The sequence below is a fragment of the Dipodomys ordii genome, unplaced genomic scaffold (genome assembly GCF_000151885.1).
Source record: "Dipodomys ordii isolate 6190 unplaced genomic scaffold, Dord_2.0 Scaffold90, whole genome shotgun sequence".
NCBI lineage: Eukaryota > Metazoa > Chordata > Mammalia > Rodentia > Heteromyidae > Dipodomys > Dipodomys ordii.
The window spans coordinates 484,411-503,827 of NW_012267306.1; positions in this window are offsets into that span (position 1 = coordinate 484,411).

Sequence of the window (19,417 nt, forward strand, 5' to 3'; positions counted from 1 at the left end):
CCCTCCCCTCCCCCCCATCAACGTTGTAAGGTTTGTTTTCGACATGACAACTTGTACTTCTCATTGTTGCAACAGGTCCACCTGTATCCTTAAACAACTGGTTTTTCCCCATCTCCTCCACAAGTTATACTGACATCAAATATAGTAAAAGCAGGGGTTATACTGTGGGGGAGGGACATACAAAGCAACAAAGAGATAATCTTATAAATGCATTAGAAACACATGCATGAAAGAAAAAAGCATTAAAAATACATATCTAAGGATTCATTTTCCTAGCATCACATTATCTGACCTTTTCCACTTGACTCATACATGTACTAGATATTGCAAATAAGGGAAACCATGGGACCAATAGAGACCCAGAAACAGAACAAATCAAAGAAAGGTTGGACAAATGTGATTGCATGAAGCTGCAGGCCTTCTGCATGGCAAAGAACATAGCTAAAAAGATCAATAGAAAGCCTATGGATTGGGAGAAAATCTTCATTAGCCATAAAATGGACAAGGGTCTCATATCTAAAATATAATTAGAACTTGAAAAATTAAATCCCACTACAACAAATTCTCAAAGAAACAATCTCCCAATTAATAAGTGGACTAAAGACTCTTCTCTGAAGAGGAAATAAGAATGGCCAATAGACACATGAAGAAATGCTCAACTTCTCTAGCTATAAAAGAAATGCGAATCAAAACAACATTGAGATTACACTTCACCCAGTTAGAATGGCTATGATCAAGACATTTAATAACAACAGATGCTGGAGGGGATATAGCCAAGAGAAAACCCTAGTACATTGTTGGTGGGAATGTAAACTTGTTCAATCACTTTGGAAAGCAGTATGGAGGTTCCTGAAAAGACTACATATAGAGCTCCCCTCTGATCCAGCAATCCCACTTTTGAACATTTATCCAAAGACTTACAAAGACCACACTAAAGCTACCAGCACAACTATGTTTATCACAGCATTATTCACCAAGCTAAGATATGGAACAAATCCAGATGCCCCTCAATAGATGAATGGATCAACAAAATGTGTTTTATATATATATATATATATATATATATATATATATATATATATATATATATATCACCGCCCTATTTGTTAGGAAATGGAAAGGCTTGGAAAACATATTAAGTGAAGTAACTCAATCCCAAAGAAATTTAGGTCCCATGGTTTTCCCCTTATTTGTAATAATTCCTATATATACAGGATAATCTTATCAGATGAGCTGAAAAGCTTGAAAGCTATGTACATATGTTCATATAAGATGATGCTAAGTGAAATGCACCCCAAGATATAGTCAAAAGAGGTCTGTCTTTGTTGTCATTGTTTTAAATGTAATATGTGATTTTTTTTTTTTTGGTTGGTCGTGGGGCTTGAACTGTCTAGGCTTGGGCGCTGTCCCTCAGCTCTTCAGCTCAAGGCGAGTGCTCTACTGCTTGAGCCACAGCACCACTTCCAGTTTTCTATTGCTTTATTGGAAATATGTCAGGAGCCAAAAGGAAGTCTCTCAACAGGATAGGCTTGACTATCTCACTGGAACATCTTGAGGCTGTTTACAGAATCTGATCTTTTCATCCTGCCCCAAGCAAACATCCTGCAGCTGCTACCGCCAATGAAAAAGCTTCCTTAACGGCCAATGAAAAAGCTTCCTTATTCTAAGCATATAAATACCCCTGTGTGAAAAATAAAAATTGGCAGCTTGATCAGAATCCTTGTCTTGCTGTCATCCTTCGTGTCTCTTGTCCCTTCATTCCTTCTGGCTTAGATTCATTGCCCTCATTGAAGTCCTGCCGGTGGGGACAGAGATAAGAGTCTCATGGACTTTCCTGCCTGGGCTGGCTTTGAACCATGATCCTCAGATCTCAGCTTCCTGAGTAGCTAGGATTACAGGTGAGAGCCACCGACACCCGACTATGTGATTTTTTTTTGTATTTGTTGTTTCTTTGTATATTCTTCCCCCTATGATATCTCCTCTGTTGTCACTGTACTTGATTTTGGTACCCTGCATCTTGTATATACATTTGTCTAATCTAGGGAAGGAGAGGCAATAACAAAACGTTGAAACAAGGACACAGGATGACCCCTTGCCACAATGATACCCACAGGACAGTATATTGGAAATGAACTTTAAAAGTTCTGGTGGAAGGGATAGATTGGGGTGGGAGGAATATGGTAGAGGAGGAGGGAAGGATAGTGGGACAACAACAAGGGAAGGGGTAACAATGATTGACAAGTAATGTAGTCATGGCCTTACTCATGTAACTGTAACCCCTCTGTACAGCATCTTTATTTTTTTTTTATTTTTTATTTTTGGGTCCGGTCATGGGGCCTGAACTCTGGGCCTGGGCGCTGTCCCTCAGCTCTTCAGCCCCGGGCTAGCGCTCTACCGCTTGAGCCACAGCGCCACTTCCGGCTTTTTTTCCTTTTTGCTTATGTGGTGCTGAGGAATCGAACCCAGGGCCTCAGGCATGCAAGGCAAGCGCTCTACCACTGAGCCACCTTCCCAGCCCTGTACAGCATCTTTAAATAAATTAAATTTAAAAAAAAAAAGATAGAACTCTAAAACAAGAAAGAAAGAAAAATTCTGGGCTCAATGTATTTTTCTCTTAAGGATCTATTATCTTTTGACAGGAATCTTTTTTGTGGAAAAATCTAGTTCCATTCTCTTATGTTTCTTCTTAAAATCAACTGTTTAGTATATTGAATGACCAAGAAATTTTCCTTTAATTTTGAGATTTGAATTTTTAATAAAATTTTGCTTTGATAATTCATACTCATTTTTTTCAAATCCAAGCAGCATTTTAAGGTACAGATTCAGATCTTTTCTTATTTCATAAATGTTCTCTAAGGTTTTATCTTTAAGTATTTATTTTTATATTGTTGTTTTGCTTTGTACAGGTTGTTGATACAAAGCTGAAATCATCCTTATCAGACCCAGATAATATTAGAGAAGAAAAATAGTGAAGGAGGAGGACCCATAGCTGCCTATTTGAGATAAGCACATTGCAAGGACTTTCTAAAAAAATCCCACAAGATATTTCTTCACATTCCATGAGCAGCCCAGGCAATGCATATCATGTATTTCTGTGATAAAGTTTATCTCCAACATTCTTTAAGATTACAATAATTTATATAAGGTGATCCTAAGAGAACACTTGCTAGCTATTGCTCATCTATGAGTAAACTGAAGCCTACTTCTGTCTCAAATCTTTGAGACTAGTGAACTTTGTATCTCTCACTTTACTTTGGTCATTTCCTTTTTGTTAATCAAAATTTCCCTTGGTTTCAACCTCCCTGTGTTCATTCATAATTAATTTACTTTGTGTGTGTATTTCTATAATATCCCTGAATAAGCTAAATTTTTGAGAATCTGTTATCTGGTTTCACAGCTTACTCTTTGGGGATTCTATTAAGGCTGTAATGGATTATTTGCCTGTTTTTTTCTTAACTTTTTTTAAACTTGTAAGTATGCTTTTTACTGAACTATAATGTGTACAACTTATAAGTGTTCACCTGGATACACATTTTAACATTAAGCACTATTATAAAACTAGTGAACAGGTTAAGAAACAGATCGTTATTTTCACTAGAGAAGCTCTCTTCCCTCCTCTCAGTCACTGCTAACTCTTTACTTCCTGCCATTCCAAAGAGAGATATTGTTCTGACGCCATTGGTTAGAATCATTTGCTCTTTGAATACCTACTGAATGCATTCATCTCTTCCTCCTCTCAGTCACAGTCTCAGTGTTTTTGTTCATTTGTTTGTTTTGTTTTGTTGTCGGTACGTGGGCCTGAACTCTGTGCTTGGGCACTGTCCTTGTGCTCTTCAGCTCAAGGCTAGCACTCTACCACTTGAGCCACAGCACCACTTCCAGTTTTCTGGTGGTTTACTGGAGATAAGAGTCTCACGGACTTTCCTGCATGGACTGGCTTTGATCCTCGATCCTCAGATCTCAGCATCCTAAATAGTTAGGATTACAGGCGTGAGCAACCAGTACCCAGCTTACCTCCTTTTTAAATTAAATTTTCAAATGCTAGATATTTTTTATCTGATTTATAAAATTACTTCTCCAAACAGCTACAAATGTTTAGAAGCCTTTTTTTTCTCATACTTCTATTGATAAAGACTAAGAAAATTGCTGTGGATGACAGTAGTGCTGACAAGGTCATTGTATCTTGAGATGTAAAACCTGTGATAGAAATAGAGGCAAATATGATTAAGTCCATACCCTTCTCTATTCAATTCCTAAGTAGGCTACTTTTACTACTAGCTTCTTTTCAGTAATCCAATTAAGTGCTTATTTTAACTGCTAGGATAAATTTAATTTAACATTTTATAGCAAGTCATATTTTCAATAAAACAAACTAACCATACCTCCAAGAGAATGTTTATTAGCAAAGTCATTAATTATGATATAGAGTCATAAGCTAAAAACTGATTTCCCTTTGCAAAAGAAGAATAAAAGTTAGTGGATTTGGGGGAGGAGCATACAAAGCAACAAAAAATCACATGGTGAATTATAAATACTTTAGGAACAATAACAAGAAAGAAAAAAGATAGTTGTGTCCCTATCTTAGAGTTCATTTCGCTTAACATCATCTTATATGGTCATATGTACATGGCTTTTGTCCTTTTCTGCTTCTCCTATACATGTACTAGTTATCACAAATAATGGAAACCATGGGACCTATGTTTCTTTGGGTCTGGCTTAATTCACTTAATATAATTTTTCCAAATCTTTCCATATCTTAACAAATGGGACAATGTCATTCTTTCTGATGGAGGCATAGAATTCCATTATGTGTGTGTGTGTGTGTGTGTGTGTGTGTGTGTGTGTGTGTGTGTATGCCTATATATGCACCACATTTTCTTGATCCATTCATCTACTGAGGGGCATCAGGGTTGGTTCCACATCTTAGCTATGGTAAATAATGATGTGATAAACATAACTGTGCTGGTAGCTTTAGTATTGTCTTGTTTGTGATCATTTGTGCAAATGCCCAAGAGTGGGATTGCTGGGTCATAGGGGAGGTCTATATGTAGTCTTTTAAAGAACCTCTATACTGCTTTCTAAAGTGATTGAACAAGTTTACATTCCCACCAACAATGCAGTAGGGTTCCCTTCTGGCCACATCCCCTCCAGTATCTGCTGTTATTAGATTTCTTGATTATAGCCATTGTAACTGGGGTGAGGTGGTATCTCAATGTTGTTTTGATTTGCATTTATTTTATGGCTAGGGATGTTGAACATTTCTTCATGTGCTTATTGGCCATCCTTCTTTCTTCTTCAGAGAAGTTTCTCTTTAAGTCTTTAGCCCACTTATTTATTGGGCAGTTGTTTCTTTGAGGATTTGTTGTTGGGGATTTAATTTTTTGAGTTCCAAGTATATTTTAGATATGAGACCCTTGTCCGTTGTATGGCTAGTGAAGATCTCCCAAACCGTGACTTTTTATTGATCTTGCTAGCTATGTCCTTTGCCATGCAAAAGTTCTGCAGTTTCATGCAATCCCATTTGTCCAACCTTTCTTTGATTTGTTGTGTTTCTGGATCTCTATTAAGAAAATTTCGGCCTGTGCCAAGGAGACCTAGGGTTTCTCCTATTCCTTCCTGTAATGTTTTCAGGGTGTCTACTTTGACTTTGAGGTCTTTCAACCATTTGGAGTTCATTCTAGTGCAGGGTGATATATAAGGATCTAACTTTAGTTTTCTACAGGTGATTAACCAATTTTGCCAGCACCATTTACCGAGGAGGCTGTCTTTCTTCCATTCTATTTTTTTTAGCTCCTTTATCAAAGAATAGGTGGCTATATGTCTGTGGGTTCATTTCTGGGTTTTCAGGTCTATTCCATTGGTCCTCAGGTCTGTGCTTGTGCCAGTATCAAGCTGTTTTGATTACTTTGAAATTTGATATTAATATTCCTCCAGCCTGTTCTTTCTGTTAAGGATCATTTTTGCTATTCTGGGTCTTTTATCATTCCATATGAATTTTTTGATGGTTCTTTTATTTCCTTGAATGAGGGTGGAATACTGTTAGGTATCTCACTGAATTTGTAGCTAGTCTTTGGAAGTATTGCCATTTTCACTATGTTGATCCTTCCAATCCAGGAGCTGGGAGGATTTTCCACTTCCTAAATTCTTTCATTTCCTTTTTCAGATTTTTAAAGTTTTCGTTGTAGAGGTCCTTCACTTCTTTAGTTAACTCCTAGGTATTTTTGTGGGACTATGAGAAAAGGAGTTGCTTTCCTGATTTCAGCTGCGATCTTCTCATTGTTGGCATACAGAAAAACTATTGATTTTTGAGGGTTACTTTTATACCCTGCTACTTTGCTAAAGTTTCAAATTAGCTCGTGGGATCCATGAGATTTTTTAAATACAAAATCATGTCATCTGCAAAGAGGGAGAGTTTTACTTCAGCTTTCCCTATTTGGATCCCCTTTTTGTTTGCTACTTGTCTTATTGCTGTAGCTAGGCATTCTAATACTAAATTGAAGAGAAGTGGAAGAGTGGACATCCTTGTCTCGTTCCTGAGTTTAGAGAAAATGGCTCTAACTTCTCTCCATTAATTATAATGCTGGCTGTAGGCTTGTCATACACAGCCTTTATTATCCATGTTCCATGTTCTATGGATTCCTAGTTTTTCCAGAGCCATCATCATAAAGGGGTATTGGATCTTGTCAAATGCTTTTTCTGCATCTATTGAGATATTCATGTGGTTTGTATCCTTGCTCTAGTTGATGTGATGAATTATATTAATTGATTTGCGTATATTGAACCAACTTTGCATCCCTGAAATGAATCCTGTTTGATCGTGCTGTATGATTTTTTTTGATGAGTTGTTGAAGTTGATTGGCCAAAATTTTGTTTTGCATCAATGTTCATCAAAGAAATGGGTCTATAGTTCTCTTTCTTTAATGAGTCCCTGTCTGGTTTTGGGATGAAGGTTATGATGGCTTCATAGAAAGAGTTTGGTAGTGAACTTTCTCTTTCAATTTCATTGAAGAGTTGGAGGAGTATTGGTGTGAGTTCAGCTTTGAAGGCCTTGTAGGATTCCTATGTAAATCCATCTGGTCCTGGACTTTTCTTAGATAGGAAGGTTCTTATTGCTGTTTCTATTTTGATGCTTGATATGGGTCTGTTAAGTTGGTTGAACTCATCTTGGTTTAGTTTCAGCATGTCCATATTTGCTAGGAAATTGTCCATTTCTTCCAGGTTCTCAAACTTATTATCATAAAGGTTTGAGAATATTCCCTTATAATGTTCTGAATCTTGGTTATTTCTGTGGTGATGTTTCCATTCTCATCTCTGAGTTTGTTCATTTGGGTGTGTTCTCTTCTTTTTCTGATAAAATTTGCTAATGGTTTGTCAATTTTGTTAATTTTTTGAAGAACCAACTCTGTTTTGTTGATTCTTTCTATGGTATTTTTTGGATTCTAAGTCATTCATTTCTGATTTAATTTTAATTATTTGTTTCCATCTACTGGATTGGGGTTTAGCTTGCTGCTGTTTTACAAGGAGGTTTAGATGTCTCATTAAATTATTGGTTTCAGATCTCTCCAATTTGTTGATGTAGGAACTAAGAGCTATAAACTTGCCTCTGAGTACTGCTTTTGCTGTGTCCCAGAGGAGCTAGTAATTTGCGTGCTCATTTTTGTTGAGTATCATGAACTTTTGAATTTCCTTTTTAATCTCTTCCATGACCCACTGGTGGTTCAACAGTGTGTTGCTCAGCCTTCATGTGTTACAGGACTCTCTTTGGTGGCTTTTGGTGTTGAGTTCTAATTTTATTCCCTTGTTTGTGAATTTGGACAAGTTTGCTTTGTGACTTAAAATATGGTCTGTTTTGGAAAATGTTCCATGTGCTGCTGAGAAGAACTTGTATTCGGATGCTGCTGGGTGAAATATTTGGTAGATGTCTGTTAAATCTAGTTGATCTATGAAGTTGTTTAGCTCTGCAGTTTCTCTGTTGAGTTTTTGCCAGTTTATTCTATCTAGTGGGGATAGTGGGGTGTTAAAAATCTTCAACAGCCAGGCACCAGTAGCTCATGCCGATAATCCTAGCTACTCAGGAGGCTGAGATCTGAGGATCTGGGTTCAAAGGCAGCCCATGCAGAAAAAGTTCAATAAATCACCAGAATACCAGAAGTGGCGCTGTAGCTCAAGTGATAGAGCACTAGCCTTGAGCTGAAGAGCTGAGGGACAGTACTCAGGCCCAGAGTTCAAGTCCCATGACCAACAAAAAAAAAAAAAATCCTCAACATTTAATGTCTCTGGATCTACGTGAAATTATAGAAAGTAGTGTTTCATGGATAAATTTGGGTGCTATGTTGTTTGTTGAATAGATATTTAGAATTGTAATATCCTCCTGAAGGAGAGATCCCTTAATTAGTATGTAACAACCTTTTTTTTATCTCTTCTCACTAGCTTTAATTTGAAGTCTATTTTATCTGATATTAAGATTGCAGCTCCCACCTGTTTATAGGGGTCATTTGCTTGGTAGATTTTATTCCAGCCCTTCACTTATATGTTTGTTTTTATGGGCCAGATGTAACTCTTGAAGGCAGCAGATAGAAGGATCTTGCTTTTTAATCCAACTAGACATTCTGTCACTCAGTTGGAGAGTTAAGCCCTATTTTCACTGTATTTGATGTCGGTGTCCTGCTTCTTGTGTATACATTTCCCTAATTCGGGAGGGGAAGGGAAAAAACAAAATGCTTAAATAAGGATACATGTTGACCCATTTTAACAATGAGATGTACAAAACACTACATTGGAAACGAACTTTACAACTTTGGTGGGGGCAGGGGCGTTTTTGTGGAGGTGGGAGGGAAGGGATGGTAGGAGGAAAACAAAGGAGGAGGCAACAGTCCTTGATAAGAAATGTACTCATTACCTTGCTCATTTAACTGTAACCCCTCCGTACATTATTTTTACAATAAAAAACATACAAACAAAAGAAATAAAATGGGATTAAAAAGTCTGTAAAAAAGTCAGTAGATTTGTTAATAGTCATTCTCTTACAGATATATTTATTTTTTTAACCTAATATATAGCCCATTATGAAAATACAATTGGAGAGCTGATTATTCCTTTCCTCTTCCCCATTATTTTCTCTTAAAAATAGTTTTATCTTTAAGTACTTGTACAAGGACTTGCCATTTATAAGTACAGCAAGTCTTGATCAGTGTCACTCTTTTCAACATTCTTACTCATCCCTCCCTATCTACTACTTCCCTCACTTTTCTAAATTTTGTAGGATATGTATTCATTTTTTTTACCATTCAACAAAGCGGTGCATGTATGCAATGCATCTGGATCTGAACCACCCTCTTCAACATTTTTACCTTCCTTTGACTACTCATCTCTTCCTTTATTTTCTTAATTTTTGTGGTATATACAATGAATTTTTTTGGGGGGGGTCCGGTCGTGGGGCCTGAACTCTGGGCCTGGGCGCTGTCTCTCAACTCTTCAGCTCAAGGCTAGCGCTCTACCACTTGAGCCACAGTGCCACTTCTGGCTTTTTTTCTTTTTGCTTATGTGGTGCTGAGGAATCGAACCCAAGGCCTCGGGCATGCAAGGCAACCACTCTACCACTGAGCCACCTTCCCAGCCCTATACAATGAATTTTTAAGTGAATTTTATTGTTATTGTAGAAGTGATGTGCAGAGGTGTTACATAAGTCAGTTAATGAGTGCATTTCTTTATGGACCATGTCGCCTCTTCCCTTGCTCTTTCACAGTTCTCCCACCCCATCCTTAACTCTTAATTTTCAATCATTGAATTCATTCCATTTTCTTCCTAACCCTCCAACACTTCTATTTGCCTCCATTCCTTCCCTTGCTCTCTCTTTCCTTTCCATCCCTATCCCTATTGACAAGTTGTATAGCTCATTTGCCACAGTGGCTATAGTAAGTACCACTGCTACATTTGTTCACCCTTTGTCCCACCATTTCTGTGTCCATATCTTACCCTCTTAAGGACAAATAATCTAACAAACAAGACAACAAGAAAAGACAACAAAAGTAACAGCAGCAGCAACAGAAATCTTGTTTCCATTCCTTAAAGTTCATTTTAAAATATTATTTTATATGATCATATGCACATTGATATTAAGCCTTTTTAATCTGCTCCTATGGATATTCTCCTTTGTTCTCATGTGTGACTTTCTAGAGACCTGTATAATTTATCATGTCCCAATGTATTTATTTATTTATTATCATCCAGTGTGTTTACTTCTAGTTACCACAAATGAGGGAAAACATGCAAGCTGTGTTTCTTTGGGTCTGACTTACTTCACTTAATGTAATTTTTTCCCAATTCTTTCCATTTCCTTATGAATGGTACAATAGCATTCTTTCTGATGGAAGAGTCAAATTCCATTGTGTATATGCCACATTTTCTTGATCTATTCATCCACTGAAGGGCACCTAGGTTGATTCCATATCTTGGTTATGGTTATCAACCCTGCAATGAACATGGTTGTGACAGTTGCTTTAATGTGGTGGTGTTTGAGTTCTATTGGATAAATTCCTAGGAGTAGAGTTTCTGGGTCATAGGAAAGCTCTTTGTTTAGTCTTATGAGGAACTCCATACTGCTTTCCAGAGTGGTTGAACAATTTAAATTTCTAACAACAGTATAGTAGAGTTCCCTTTGGCCACATCCCTGCCAGCACTTGTTAGCTTTCTTGATAATGGCCATTCTAACTGAGGTGAGGTGGAATGCTACCTCCTATTAACCTATTTTATTGTTGATAAGTATGAAGGTTGTTTCCATTTTAGTGCTTTAAAAAGTTGTGTGTGTGAATGTATATAAATATATATATATAGAGAGAGAGAGACAGAGAGAGAGAGAGAGATGTTGATAGGTAATAATATTATATATTTTAGATATACCCAAATGGAGTAATAGTATAGTTAGTTACGATTTATATAGGTATACATAGCATATATATATATATATGCTATGTATACCTATATATATATATGCTATGTATACCTATATATATATATATATATATATATATATATATATATGCTTAGTATGTTAACAAACATCTGTGATGCCAGCTACACAGGATGCAGGAATAGAAGGATCATGGCCCAAGGTTGACCCTGGGTAAAGCAAAACTATATCTAAAAAACAACTGAGGTGGTAAAGTCTTGTCTAGCCAGTGTAAAAGACATAAGCTCAAACTGCAATGCTGCTAATTTCCAATTTCCAATCAAGCCAATTGGATCCTTTCTCCTGTGTGTCAGAATACAACAGATATTTGGAGAGTATTTTAGTTCTCAGTTTAGTCCTTACCTATCTTTGAAACCCTCTGAGCATTTCTGTTTTACTTATTTTTTCTACTTAGCTCAAGCTGTCTTACACTTTTTACATATAATTAAGAAGCTCAACCAACATTATCTCCCAGTCAGACCCACTTGCACAAGAAGGCATGCACTGACTGCTGAAGAGGGTATCACTGTAGTTTGTCCAAAAATGCCTGAGGTCATTATGCCTCCAGAGCTAAACAAACAACTTATGGGGCTCTTTACTTGGTTTTGCCTTCTCACTTTCTTGTAGCTGTTGTAGTTGCCCTGAGTGGGTATACCTCTGCCCTGCAGTGAGCTCAGACCTGGGTTATTTATCAGGACTGTCTGGCTTTCTGTCTCTATCTGGACAAAGTTATTTTTGCTACTTTGGCTAGAGATAAAGGCAAGGAATTAATGAGCAGAAGAATTAGAAATGTTGAAAATTGTGGAGTATTGAAAATATAAAGAAAACCATATGACAAAAATAAAGGAAGGATGATCAGAACATCAAAGATGGTAAGATTAGGAACACAGCAGGAAAATTAGTGGGAATATTTAAGAAATGTGTATAAAGTAAATAAGGGGAGATAATATGCAAAATCTGCGTTTGTTTCAACCAACTGTTTACTATTTCAACCCAAAGATGACTCTTTTTGATCTCCATTTGTGTTCAATCCCTGTCTGCCACCTTTAAATTTGGGCACTCCAGCTTTCTTTCTAACCTACATATTTCAACAGTGGTTGGATGTTAAAAGCACTTGGGAAATATTGATAACTGTCTACATATGAGCTCCAAAGCAGATCATTTTTAGAATTTCTGGAGATATGACTCCGATTTGGTGTCCTAAGAGCTGCCTGATCAAGTTGGAGGATACTCACTTCTGGTTTCTGATGGGTAGAGCCAGATGAAAAAGCTCTCTCAATATGTATTTCTTTTGCCTCAAATTTCTCTGGATATTGTCATTCATGTTTCTTTACTTCATTGTGATCTTGGAAGGAACTCATTCTATGTTTTTCCAAAATCACAACTCACACAATTTACCTACTTTCTCCCATGTTAACTTGATTTTATTGGCATGATTCTCATTTCCATTTCTCCTTTTGCTTCACCTAAAAAAACTTCAGGCAGGGGAGAGGGAGGAGTTGGGGAGGTGGGGAGAGAAGGGATGGCAGGGGAAAAACAAAGGAGGAGGTAACAATGCTCTATAGAAAATGTATTCATTACCTTACTCATGTAACTGTAACCCCTCTGTACAGTGTCTTTACAATAAAAAATATATACTAAAACAAACTTTCCAGGGGCTGGGAAGATGGCTCAGTGGTAGAGCGCTTGCCTTGCATGCCTGAGACTCTGGGTTCAATTCCTCAGCACCACATAAGCAAAAAGAAAAAACCCGGAAGTGGCGCTGTGGCTCAAGTGGTAGAGCGCTAGCCTTGAGCTGAAGAGCTGAGGGATAGCGCCCAGGCCCAGAGTTCAGGCCCTACGACCGGACCCCCCCCCCCCAAAAAAAAAACTTTCCAAATATCTTCTCATGAAAAAAGCTCCTCCTTAATATCAGTTCTATTTCTTCCTTACCTTCATCATTAGATCTCTTCTTCATTTAGTCTTATATATTGTTTTGTGTATTATATTTCAATTTAGGTCCCATGTCCAATGTCTATTCCATGTCTAGTGACCCAGTTCATTGGCTACTAATATTCCCTGTACCCCCATCATGTGGTTCATCTTGATCTTCACTCAGCCTACTCTTTCTATATTATTTTCACAGTACTATCTAGATTTCTTGATGCTCTACCATATCTATCTCATCTTTGTTGAAGTTACTCTCTCTGCATTCCTATGGCACTTCCCCCAAAGTTTCACCCATATTTCAAAAGTCACCTCAAATTTTTATTCATCCCAGAAGCTTATTTCATAGCAGTAATCTACCACAATAAACTCTAGTCTTTTGTTGCTTTGCAATTCATTTCAGATACTTTTAATGCTGCCTTAGAAAAATAATTGCATTCATTTTAAAAAATAAAACTTTTGAGTACTTTTTATAAAGAAATATCAGTAGATCTGGGAGGATCATTTGGATACCAAGAGTAAGGAAGTCTTAAAGACCAATGCTGGTGCCTAGATACATGGTGTGAACAAATGATATTGCCACAGGAGGCAAGATAAAGCCAGAGAGATGAAAATCACAACATTTTTGAGCATGCTGTGCACAATATGCCAGCATGCCATTTTCACAGGTTCAAAAAAGAGACAATGATGTATTTTATTTGAGTTGAGACCATTGAAGTAGATCTGTTTCTCTATTCAAACTACTCAAAGTAAGAAGAGGTGAAGAGAAGCCTGGATTTGAGACTCCAACACAGGAAGGGATTCTGATTTACTATTTAGATTTTTACACATAATGAGAAAAATCAAATGCCCTTAAAATTTGATAGCATATTGACAGATTGCAACTTTCATTATATTTAACTTGTATACAAAAAATAGGGCACAGTATTAAAAAAGGAAATTTAGTCAACTGAGCAGAAGTCACATTCATGAATTCCCTATTCTTTTCCTCCCCAGGAACTTTCGCCTAATGGCTCTGCCTGTGACATTTGAAGTTTTCCATTTCTTCCAGTGGAAGAAAGACCAAGTATTGGGTCCTCTACTTTAGGACAATTCTAGTGCCTGGGGGAAGCATAGGAATGACAAGTGCATGAAGCACTAGATACCTCTAAAAATGGTTATGTATTTACTAGAAATCAACAGCAATCATTACAGTAATAAGTCTAGAAAGGAAGATTATGAGTGTGACTGTATCTCATCTTCCTTCCCACACATTTCACCTTCACCCCTATTAACAACAGAGTCATCATCGTCATCCCTAACACTTTTGGAAAGCAGAGTTCAAGGCAGGAGATGTACTAAGTGCTTTACTCCTTCTAACAATGTGATTATAAACATACACTATGGTTTAGAACAGGTTGACCAAGGTCATGTAATTATTACCTGGCAACAGTGGCATCATCTGTAGATACAATCCAATAGCACTTACCACAACTATTCTATCATGCAATCATCAAAACTTATGCGCTTGGAAAGCTCTCATTTAAACACTTTGACTTAATAAATGGTTTACTGCCAGGCCCCATTTTCTCAGTAGCTTGTTCCCAACTAGTGTTGCACCGCAGGGGTAGTGCACTCCTGCAGTTATCTATTTCTTTAATTGAATCTGGACACTTACCAAGAGTCAGTGTGCTTATTATCAAATTATTTCTGTTGTACATCTTGTTTTAATGATGGGACTTAATTAAGTACTATGCATGTCAATGCTATAGAGGGGTGACAGAAAGGATGTTGTTTTATGAAAACATAGCTGAAAAAATTTACAAATAACTTGGTAAGGATATGCATAAACTGATAATAAAATTTCTAAAACTTCTTTTGATATCTAAATAGTTTTCAAAGTATATAAAATCTTATTTAATATTGTGGGGGGGGGTTGAACTCAGGGCCTCTGATCTTTTCTTTAATTTTTTTATTGTAAAGATACTGTACATAGGAGTTACAGTTACATGAGTAAAGTAATGAGTATATTTCCTATTGAACATGGTTACCCCCACCTTTGTTTTTCCCCTACCATCACTTCCCTCCCCACCTTCCCACCTCCTCCTTTCCCCCAACCTCCCGAAGTTGTAAGTTCAACATAGTGTCTTGTACATCTCAGTGTTACAATGGGTCAACCAGTATCCTTATTTCAGCATTTTGTTATTTCCCTTCCCCTCCCCAAATTAGAAAAATGTATATACAAGATGCAGAGCTCCAGAATCAAATACAGTGACGACAGAGGTTATACCATGGGGGAAGAACATACAAAAGAAACATAAAAAAATCACATGGTACATTGCAAGTACATTAAAAACAACAGCAACAAAGATAAAACCTCTTGTGTCTCTATCTTCAGGTTCATTTCACTTAACATCATCTTATGTGGTCATACGTACATAGCTTTTGTCTTTTTCTGTTTGTCTGGTAAGATTATCTTAGACATATATTAGTATTGCAAATAAGGGAAACCATGGGAGCTATGTTTCTTTGGATCTGGCTTATTTCACTTGATATAATTTTTTTCCAAGTCTTTCAATTGCCTAACAAATGGGGTGGTATGGGGTGGTATCATTCTTTCTGATGGAGACATAGAATTCCATTATATATATATATATATATATATACCACATTTTCTTGATCCATTCATCTACTGAAGGGAATCAGAGTTGGATGCATATCTTAGCTATAGTGAATAATGCTGCTATAAACATAATTGTGCTGGTAGCTTTAGTATGGCCTTGTTTGTGATCATTTGGGTAAATAGGGCCTCTGCTCCTGTTCAGCTTTTTTCACTCAAGTGTTCTACTATCTGAGCCAAGCTTCCATTTCTGGCTTTTTTGCTGGTTACCTGGAAATGAGAATCTTGAAATTTTATCTGCCTTGGCTGACTTTGAACCACAGTGTTCAGATCTCAGCCTCCTGAGTAGCTGGTACAGATCTGAGCCTCCCAGAGCATAGCTCATCTTTAACTCTTTAAAAATCTAGTTTGTATACTGAGCATTACATTATGGTTGCAGTTTATGAGAAATAAAAAACTTAAAAGCAGGCATTCCATTCAACAGATCCATTCTCAAAGAATGACATTACATCAAATATGTCTTTGTAAGTTAAATTTAAATAAAATGTTTATAGCATGTATGTATCAATTCAAATGATGCAAATTATTACTTTTTTGATTACTTGACTAGTGCTGGTCCCCCTTGAGTCTGATTCTACCAAACAGCCAGTCTTGTATTTTAAACAATATAATAACTTGTTAATACTTCTGTATTTTTCTCATTTTTATTAGAATCTATTAGTTGTACAAAGAAGTTTCATTGTGGTGTTTCCTTATATGTATAATAGATGTGTGTGTGTGTTTGTATATATATATATATATATATATATATATATATATATCTGTTTTTCAATTAACTTATGAACATGGTTGTAGCAGCAGTGACATCCCATTTAGTACCTTTGAAATATATTTTAACTTTTTATATCTTAGTCAACTTCAAATCTGATGTTCTGGTAATTTGTAGTACTTAAAAGTAAAATCAGGCTTTGTGATCTCAATCCTAGAAGAGTTTCATCATTTGGTGCCCTGCTATCAGCCTCCACAGCACAAATATTGCAAAAATCTCCTTAAAACACAGCCTCCTTCCTCCCTTGCCAAAAATATTCTCTAGATCTTGAAATAGTAGATGGTTTAGTCCACAACACTCCATTTATAATTTTGGTTAGGCTTTAAAGAGAAAGAACCTAGTACTTGTTAAGCATAGACTGTGTACAAGAGATTAGTTAAATATTTTAAGTGACATTTAATTGTCTGAGAAAACCCTCTCTAGTAGATATTACATTCATTTTGTGGATAAGAAAACTAAGGTTCTAAGAAAAGAAGTAAATATACTGTGTTGCATAGAAAATAAGGATTCGAACCCATTTGTCTAATTCCAAATTCCATAATTAATCTGATGATTCATGATGTCATGTCACCAAACAACAATTACACATTACAGATAAAACAGGAATAAGAATTTGAAACAACCTCTGGTTTGTGCTGAATGTAGATATTAGTACATATGTGTTTCTACAAATTTTCTGTTCATAACTCTGTTGTGCTACAATGTATTACATAAAATAAGCAGAACTTCCCTACAAATGTGTGTCTGTCATTTTCCATTATTATGTCACATCAGGCCATGAGCTCATCTACTATTCTGGGTTCCATTGGGTGCACCCAATTTTATTTTCAACAGAAGCTGTGTCATGTTCTCATCACACACAGCTGACAGTTTACAATCTCACATGTTTAGATGAACAGTCCATCTATTAACATCTTACCAGTTCTCTTCATCCTTTATGTAGCTGTATTGAGCTACTGCATAAACAACTAGCTGCTGACTTTACACTTATGTCTGTGTGCATAAGACAGAGAGCACAGAATAAATTCTGCCCTTGTTCATGTTTTTCAAACCAACCAACAAGAATGGTACTACAATCTCCATTGTTTTTGCTTTAACAAAAGGAAGAGGAATTTCTGACTTAATTTTTGTAACAGTTTTGATCAATAAAGTCCAGTGAGAATAGATCTAAATACTAGGTATATCTGTCTTGCCTTTCTCTAATACAATATACATATTCTATTAGTGCCTGAATAATAAAAACAGAATTTAGAAGGGTAAAGTTCCAACCCTTTGGGGAGGAAAGTGACTTGTGTAATGAAAATGCTACTGGGCACTTAACTAAAGCAGCTCTGGCAGGAACAATTATAATACAATTTATCACCAGAAAACACACTAAAATGCAGAATGCATAATTATCTTATCAGTAAGCTGAGACCAGTGGCAAAACTTATTTGAATTAAGAAACAAAAATGTAAGGCTCCCAGAAACTAGAGGATGTCAAACAATCAGTAAAATTCAGAAAAATGTTAAAAAGTCTTTCAAAATTGTCTATTTAATTCTTTTGGACTGAAGTTTATTTAAAAAATATAAAGGGTTTAAAATGTACAGAAAGTGAGGAGTAAAAATTCACTATTAAGGATAATATTTAAGTACCCAAAACAGAATCAAAATTTCCACTTTCTCTCTCTCTTTCTTTTAGACATCTATGTATTAGATCATGCTACTAAGATAAAATGATTTTCATTTCCTGATAGCCTTCGGTGCATCATCCCAGCCTGCACTACCTTCAGTATAGTCTTTAGATATTCTCTACTATAGCTCCAATTTTGTTTCATTTGGGAGGGAATACACGTTATGTCTAACCTCTATTTTGCTAGTTAAATGGAATCTTTCCATAGTCACTTGCAGTAAAATGTAATATCTGGTAGACTTAAATAATACTTTTTCCTTTCAAACAATTTTCATTTGTGAGTTTTCAAAAGAATTGCCATGGAAATTTTGTTCTCAGAGAGTATTTCCTTGTAAGTGCTTTCACTTCAGAGGGCCTCTCTTTTGGGCTACAAGCCCACACATTGGCTGCAGCCCAGAGGAGAGAGTATAGGAAGTTTTCTTCCTTCCTCTTGTTCCTCTGTGCAGATAAGTTAGGTATAAATTGTCAAAGCAACTATTCTGAGGAACAAGAAAATAGTGCAATATATGTAAAAATGGGAAAAGAAGACATTGCAAAAAGATACCCAGTTCTAGGGCATTATTTATTTATTTATTCATTTATTCGTGTCTTTCTTTTGGCAGGTCTAGGGTTTGAGTTCAGTGCATTGCTTTTCCTAGGCAGCTTCTCTACCACATGAGCCACATCTTCAACTAACTCTAAGACATCTAACGACCATAAAGAAAGCAGTGATATATAAAGAGAAAGTATATGAGTAATTCATCTTGACTTAAAACTTTGTTTTACTTTAAACTGGAGAGAGAGAGAGAGAGAGAGAGAGAGAGCTAGATATGCTGCTGATACTTATTATGTTGTTTTAGTCACTTAAAAGTAAATAATACAATTAGTAACTCTAAACTAATGTAAAGATTATCAGGATTCATGTTATACTTGTGAACTATTATGTAAAACCCTAGGTATGATCAAAAGTGAAGCATTATTTTAAGCTGATGAGGCAGTTTTGATCCAGAACACAGTGATATATGCTAATACAGTTGATACTGTCCTTCCAGGATGTAGAGTTCTTTTCCTGGTCTTTAGTATAAACCTCATAGTAGAGATTTAAGCACAATGTTTGTGGTGATCTAGCCAATGCGTGCTGCTTCATGTCTAAATATCTGGACTTAACCAAGAAATAAAATAATCAATGAAATAAGTAAGTAAGAAATAAAAACCAGAAACTGGCCTACTGCAATAGCTCCATGTCTTAAAGAAATACTTTGCACCAAGATCTCGTTTTCCCTCTCCATCTAATTCCTGGCTTCTCTTGCCATTGATACTCCAGTATTTGCTTCATGTGGTTGGTAGATGCAGGGCCAGTATGGGAGTCACTCTCTGGTTTCTGTTCCTCTATCTTACACACAACTGGAAAGATCTCTTTCTCTCCTGTGCTCTTCCTGGTAGAGAAGCAAAGCTTTCAAATAA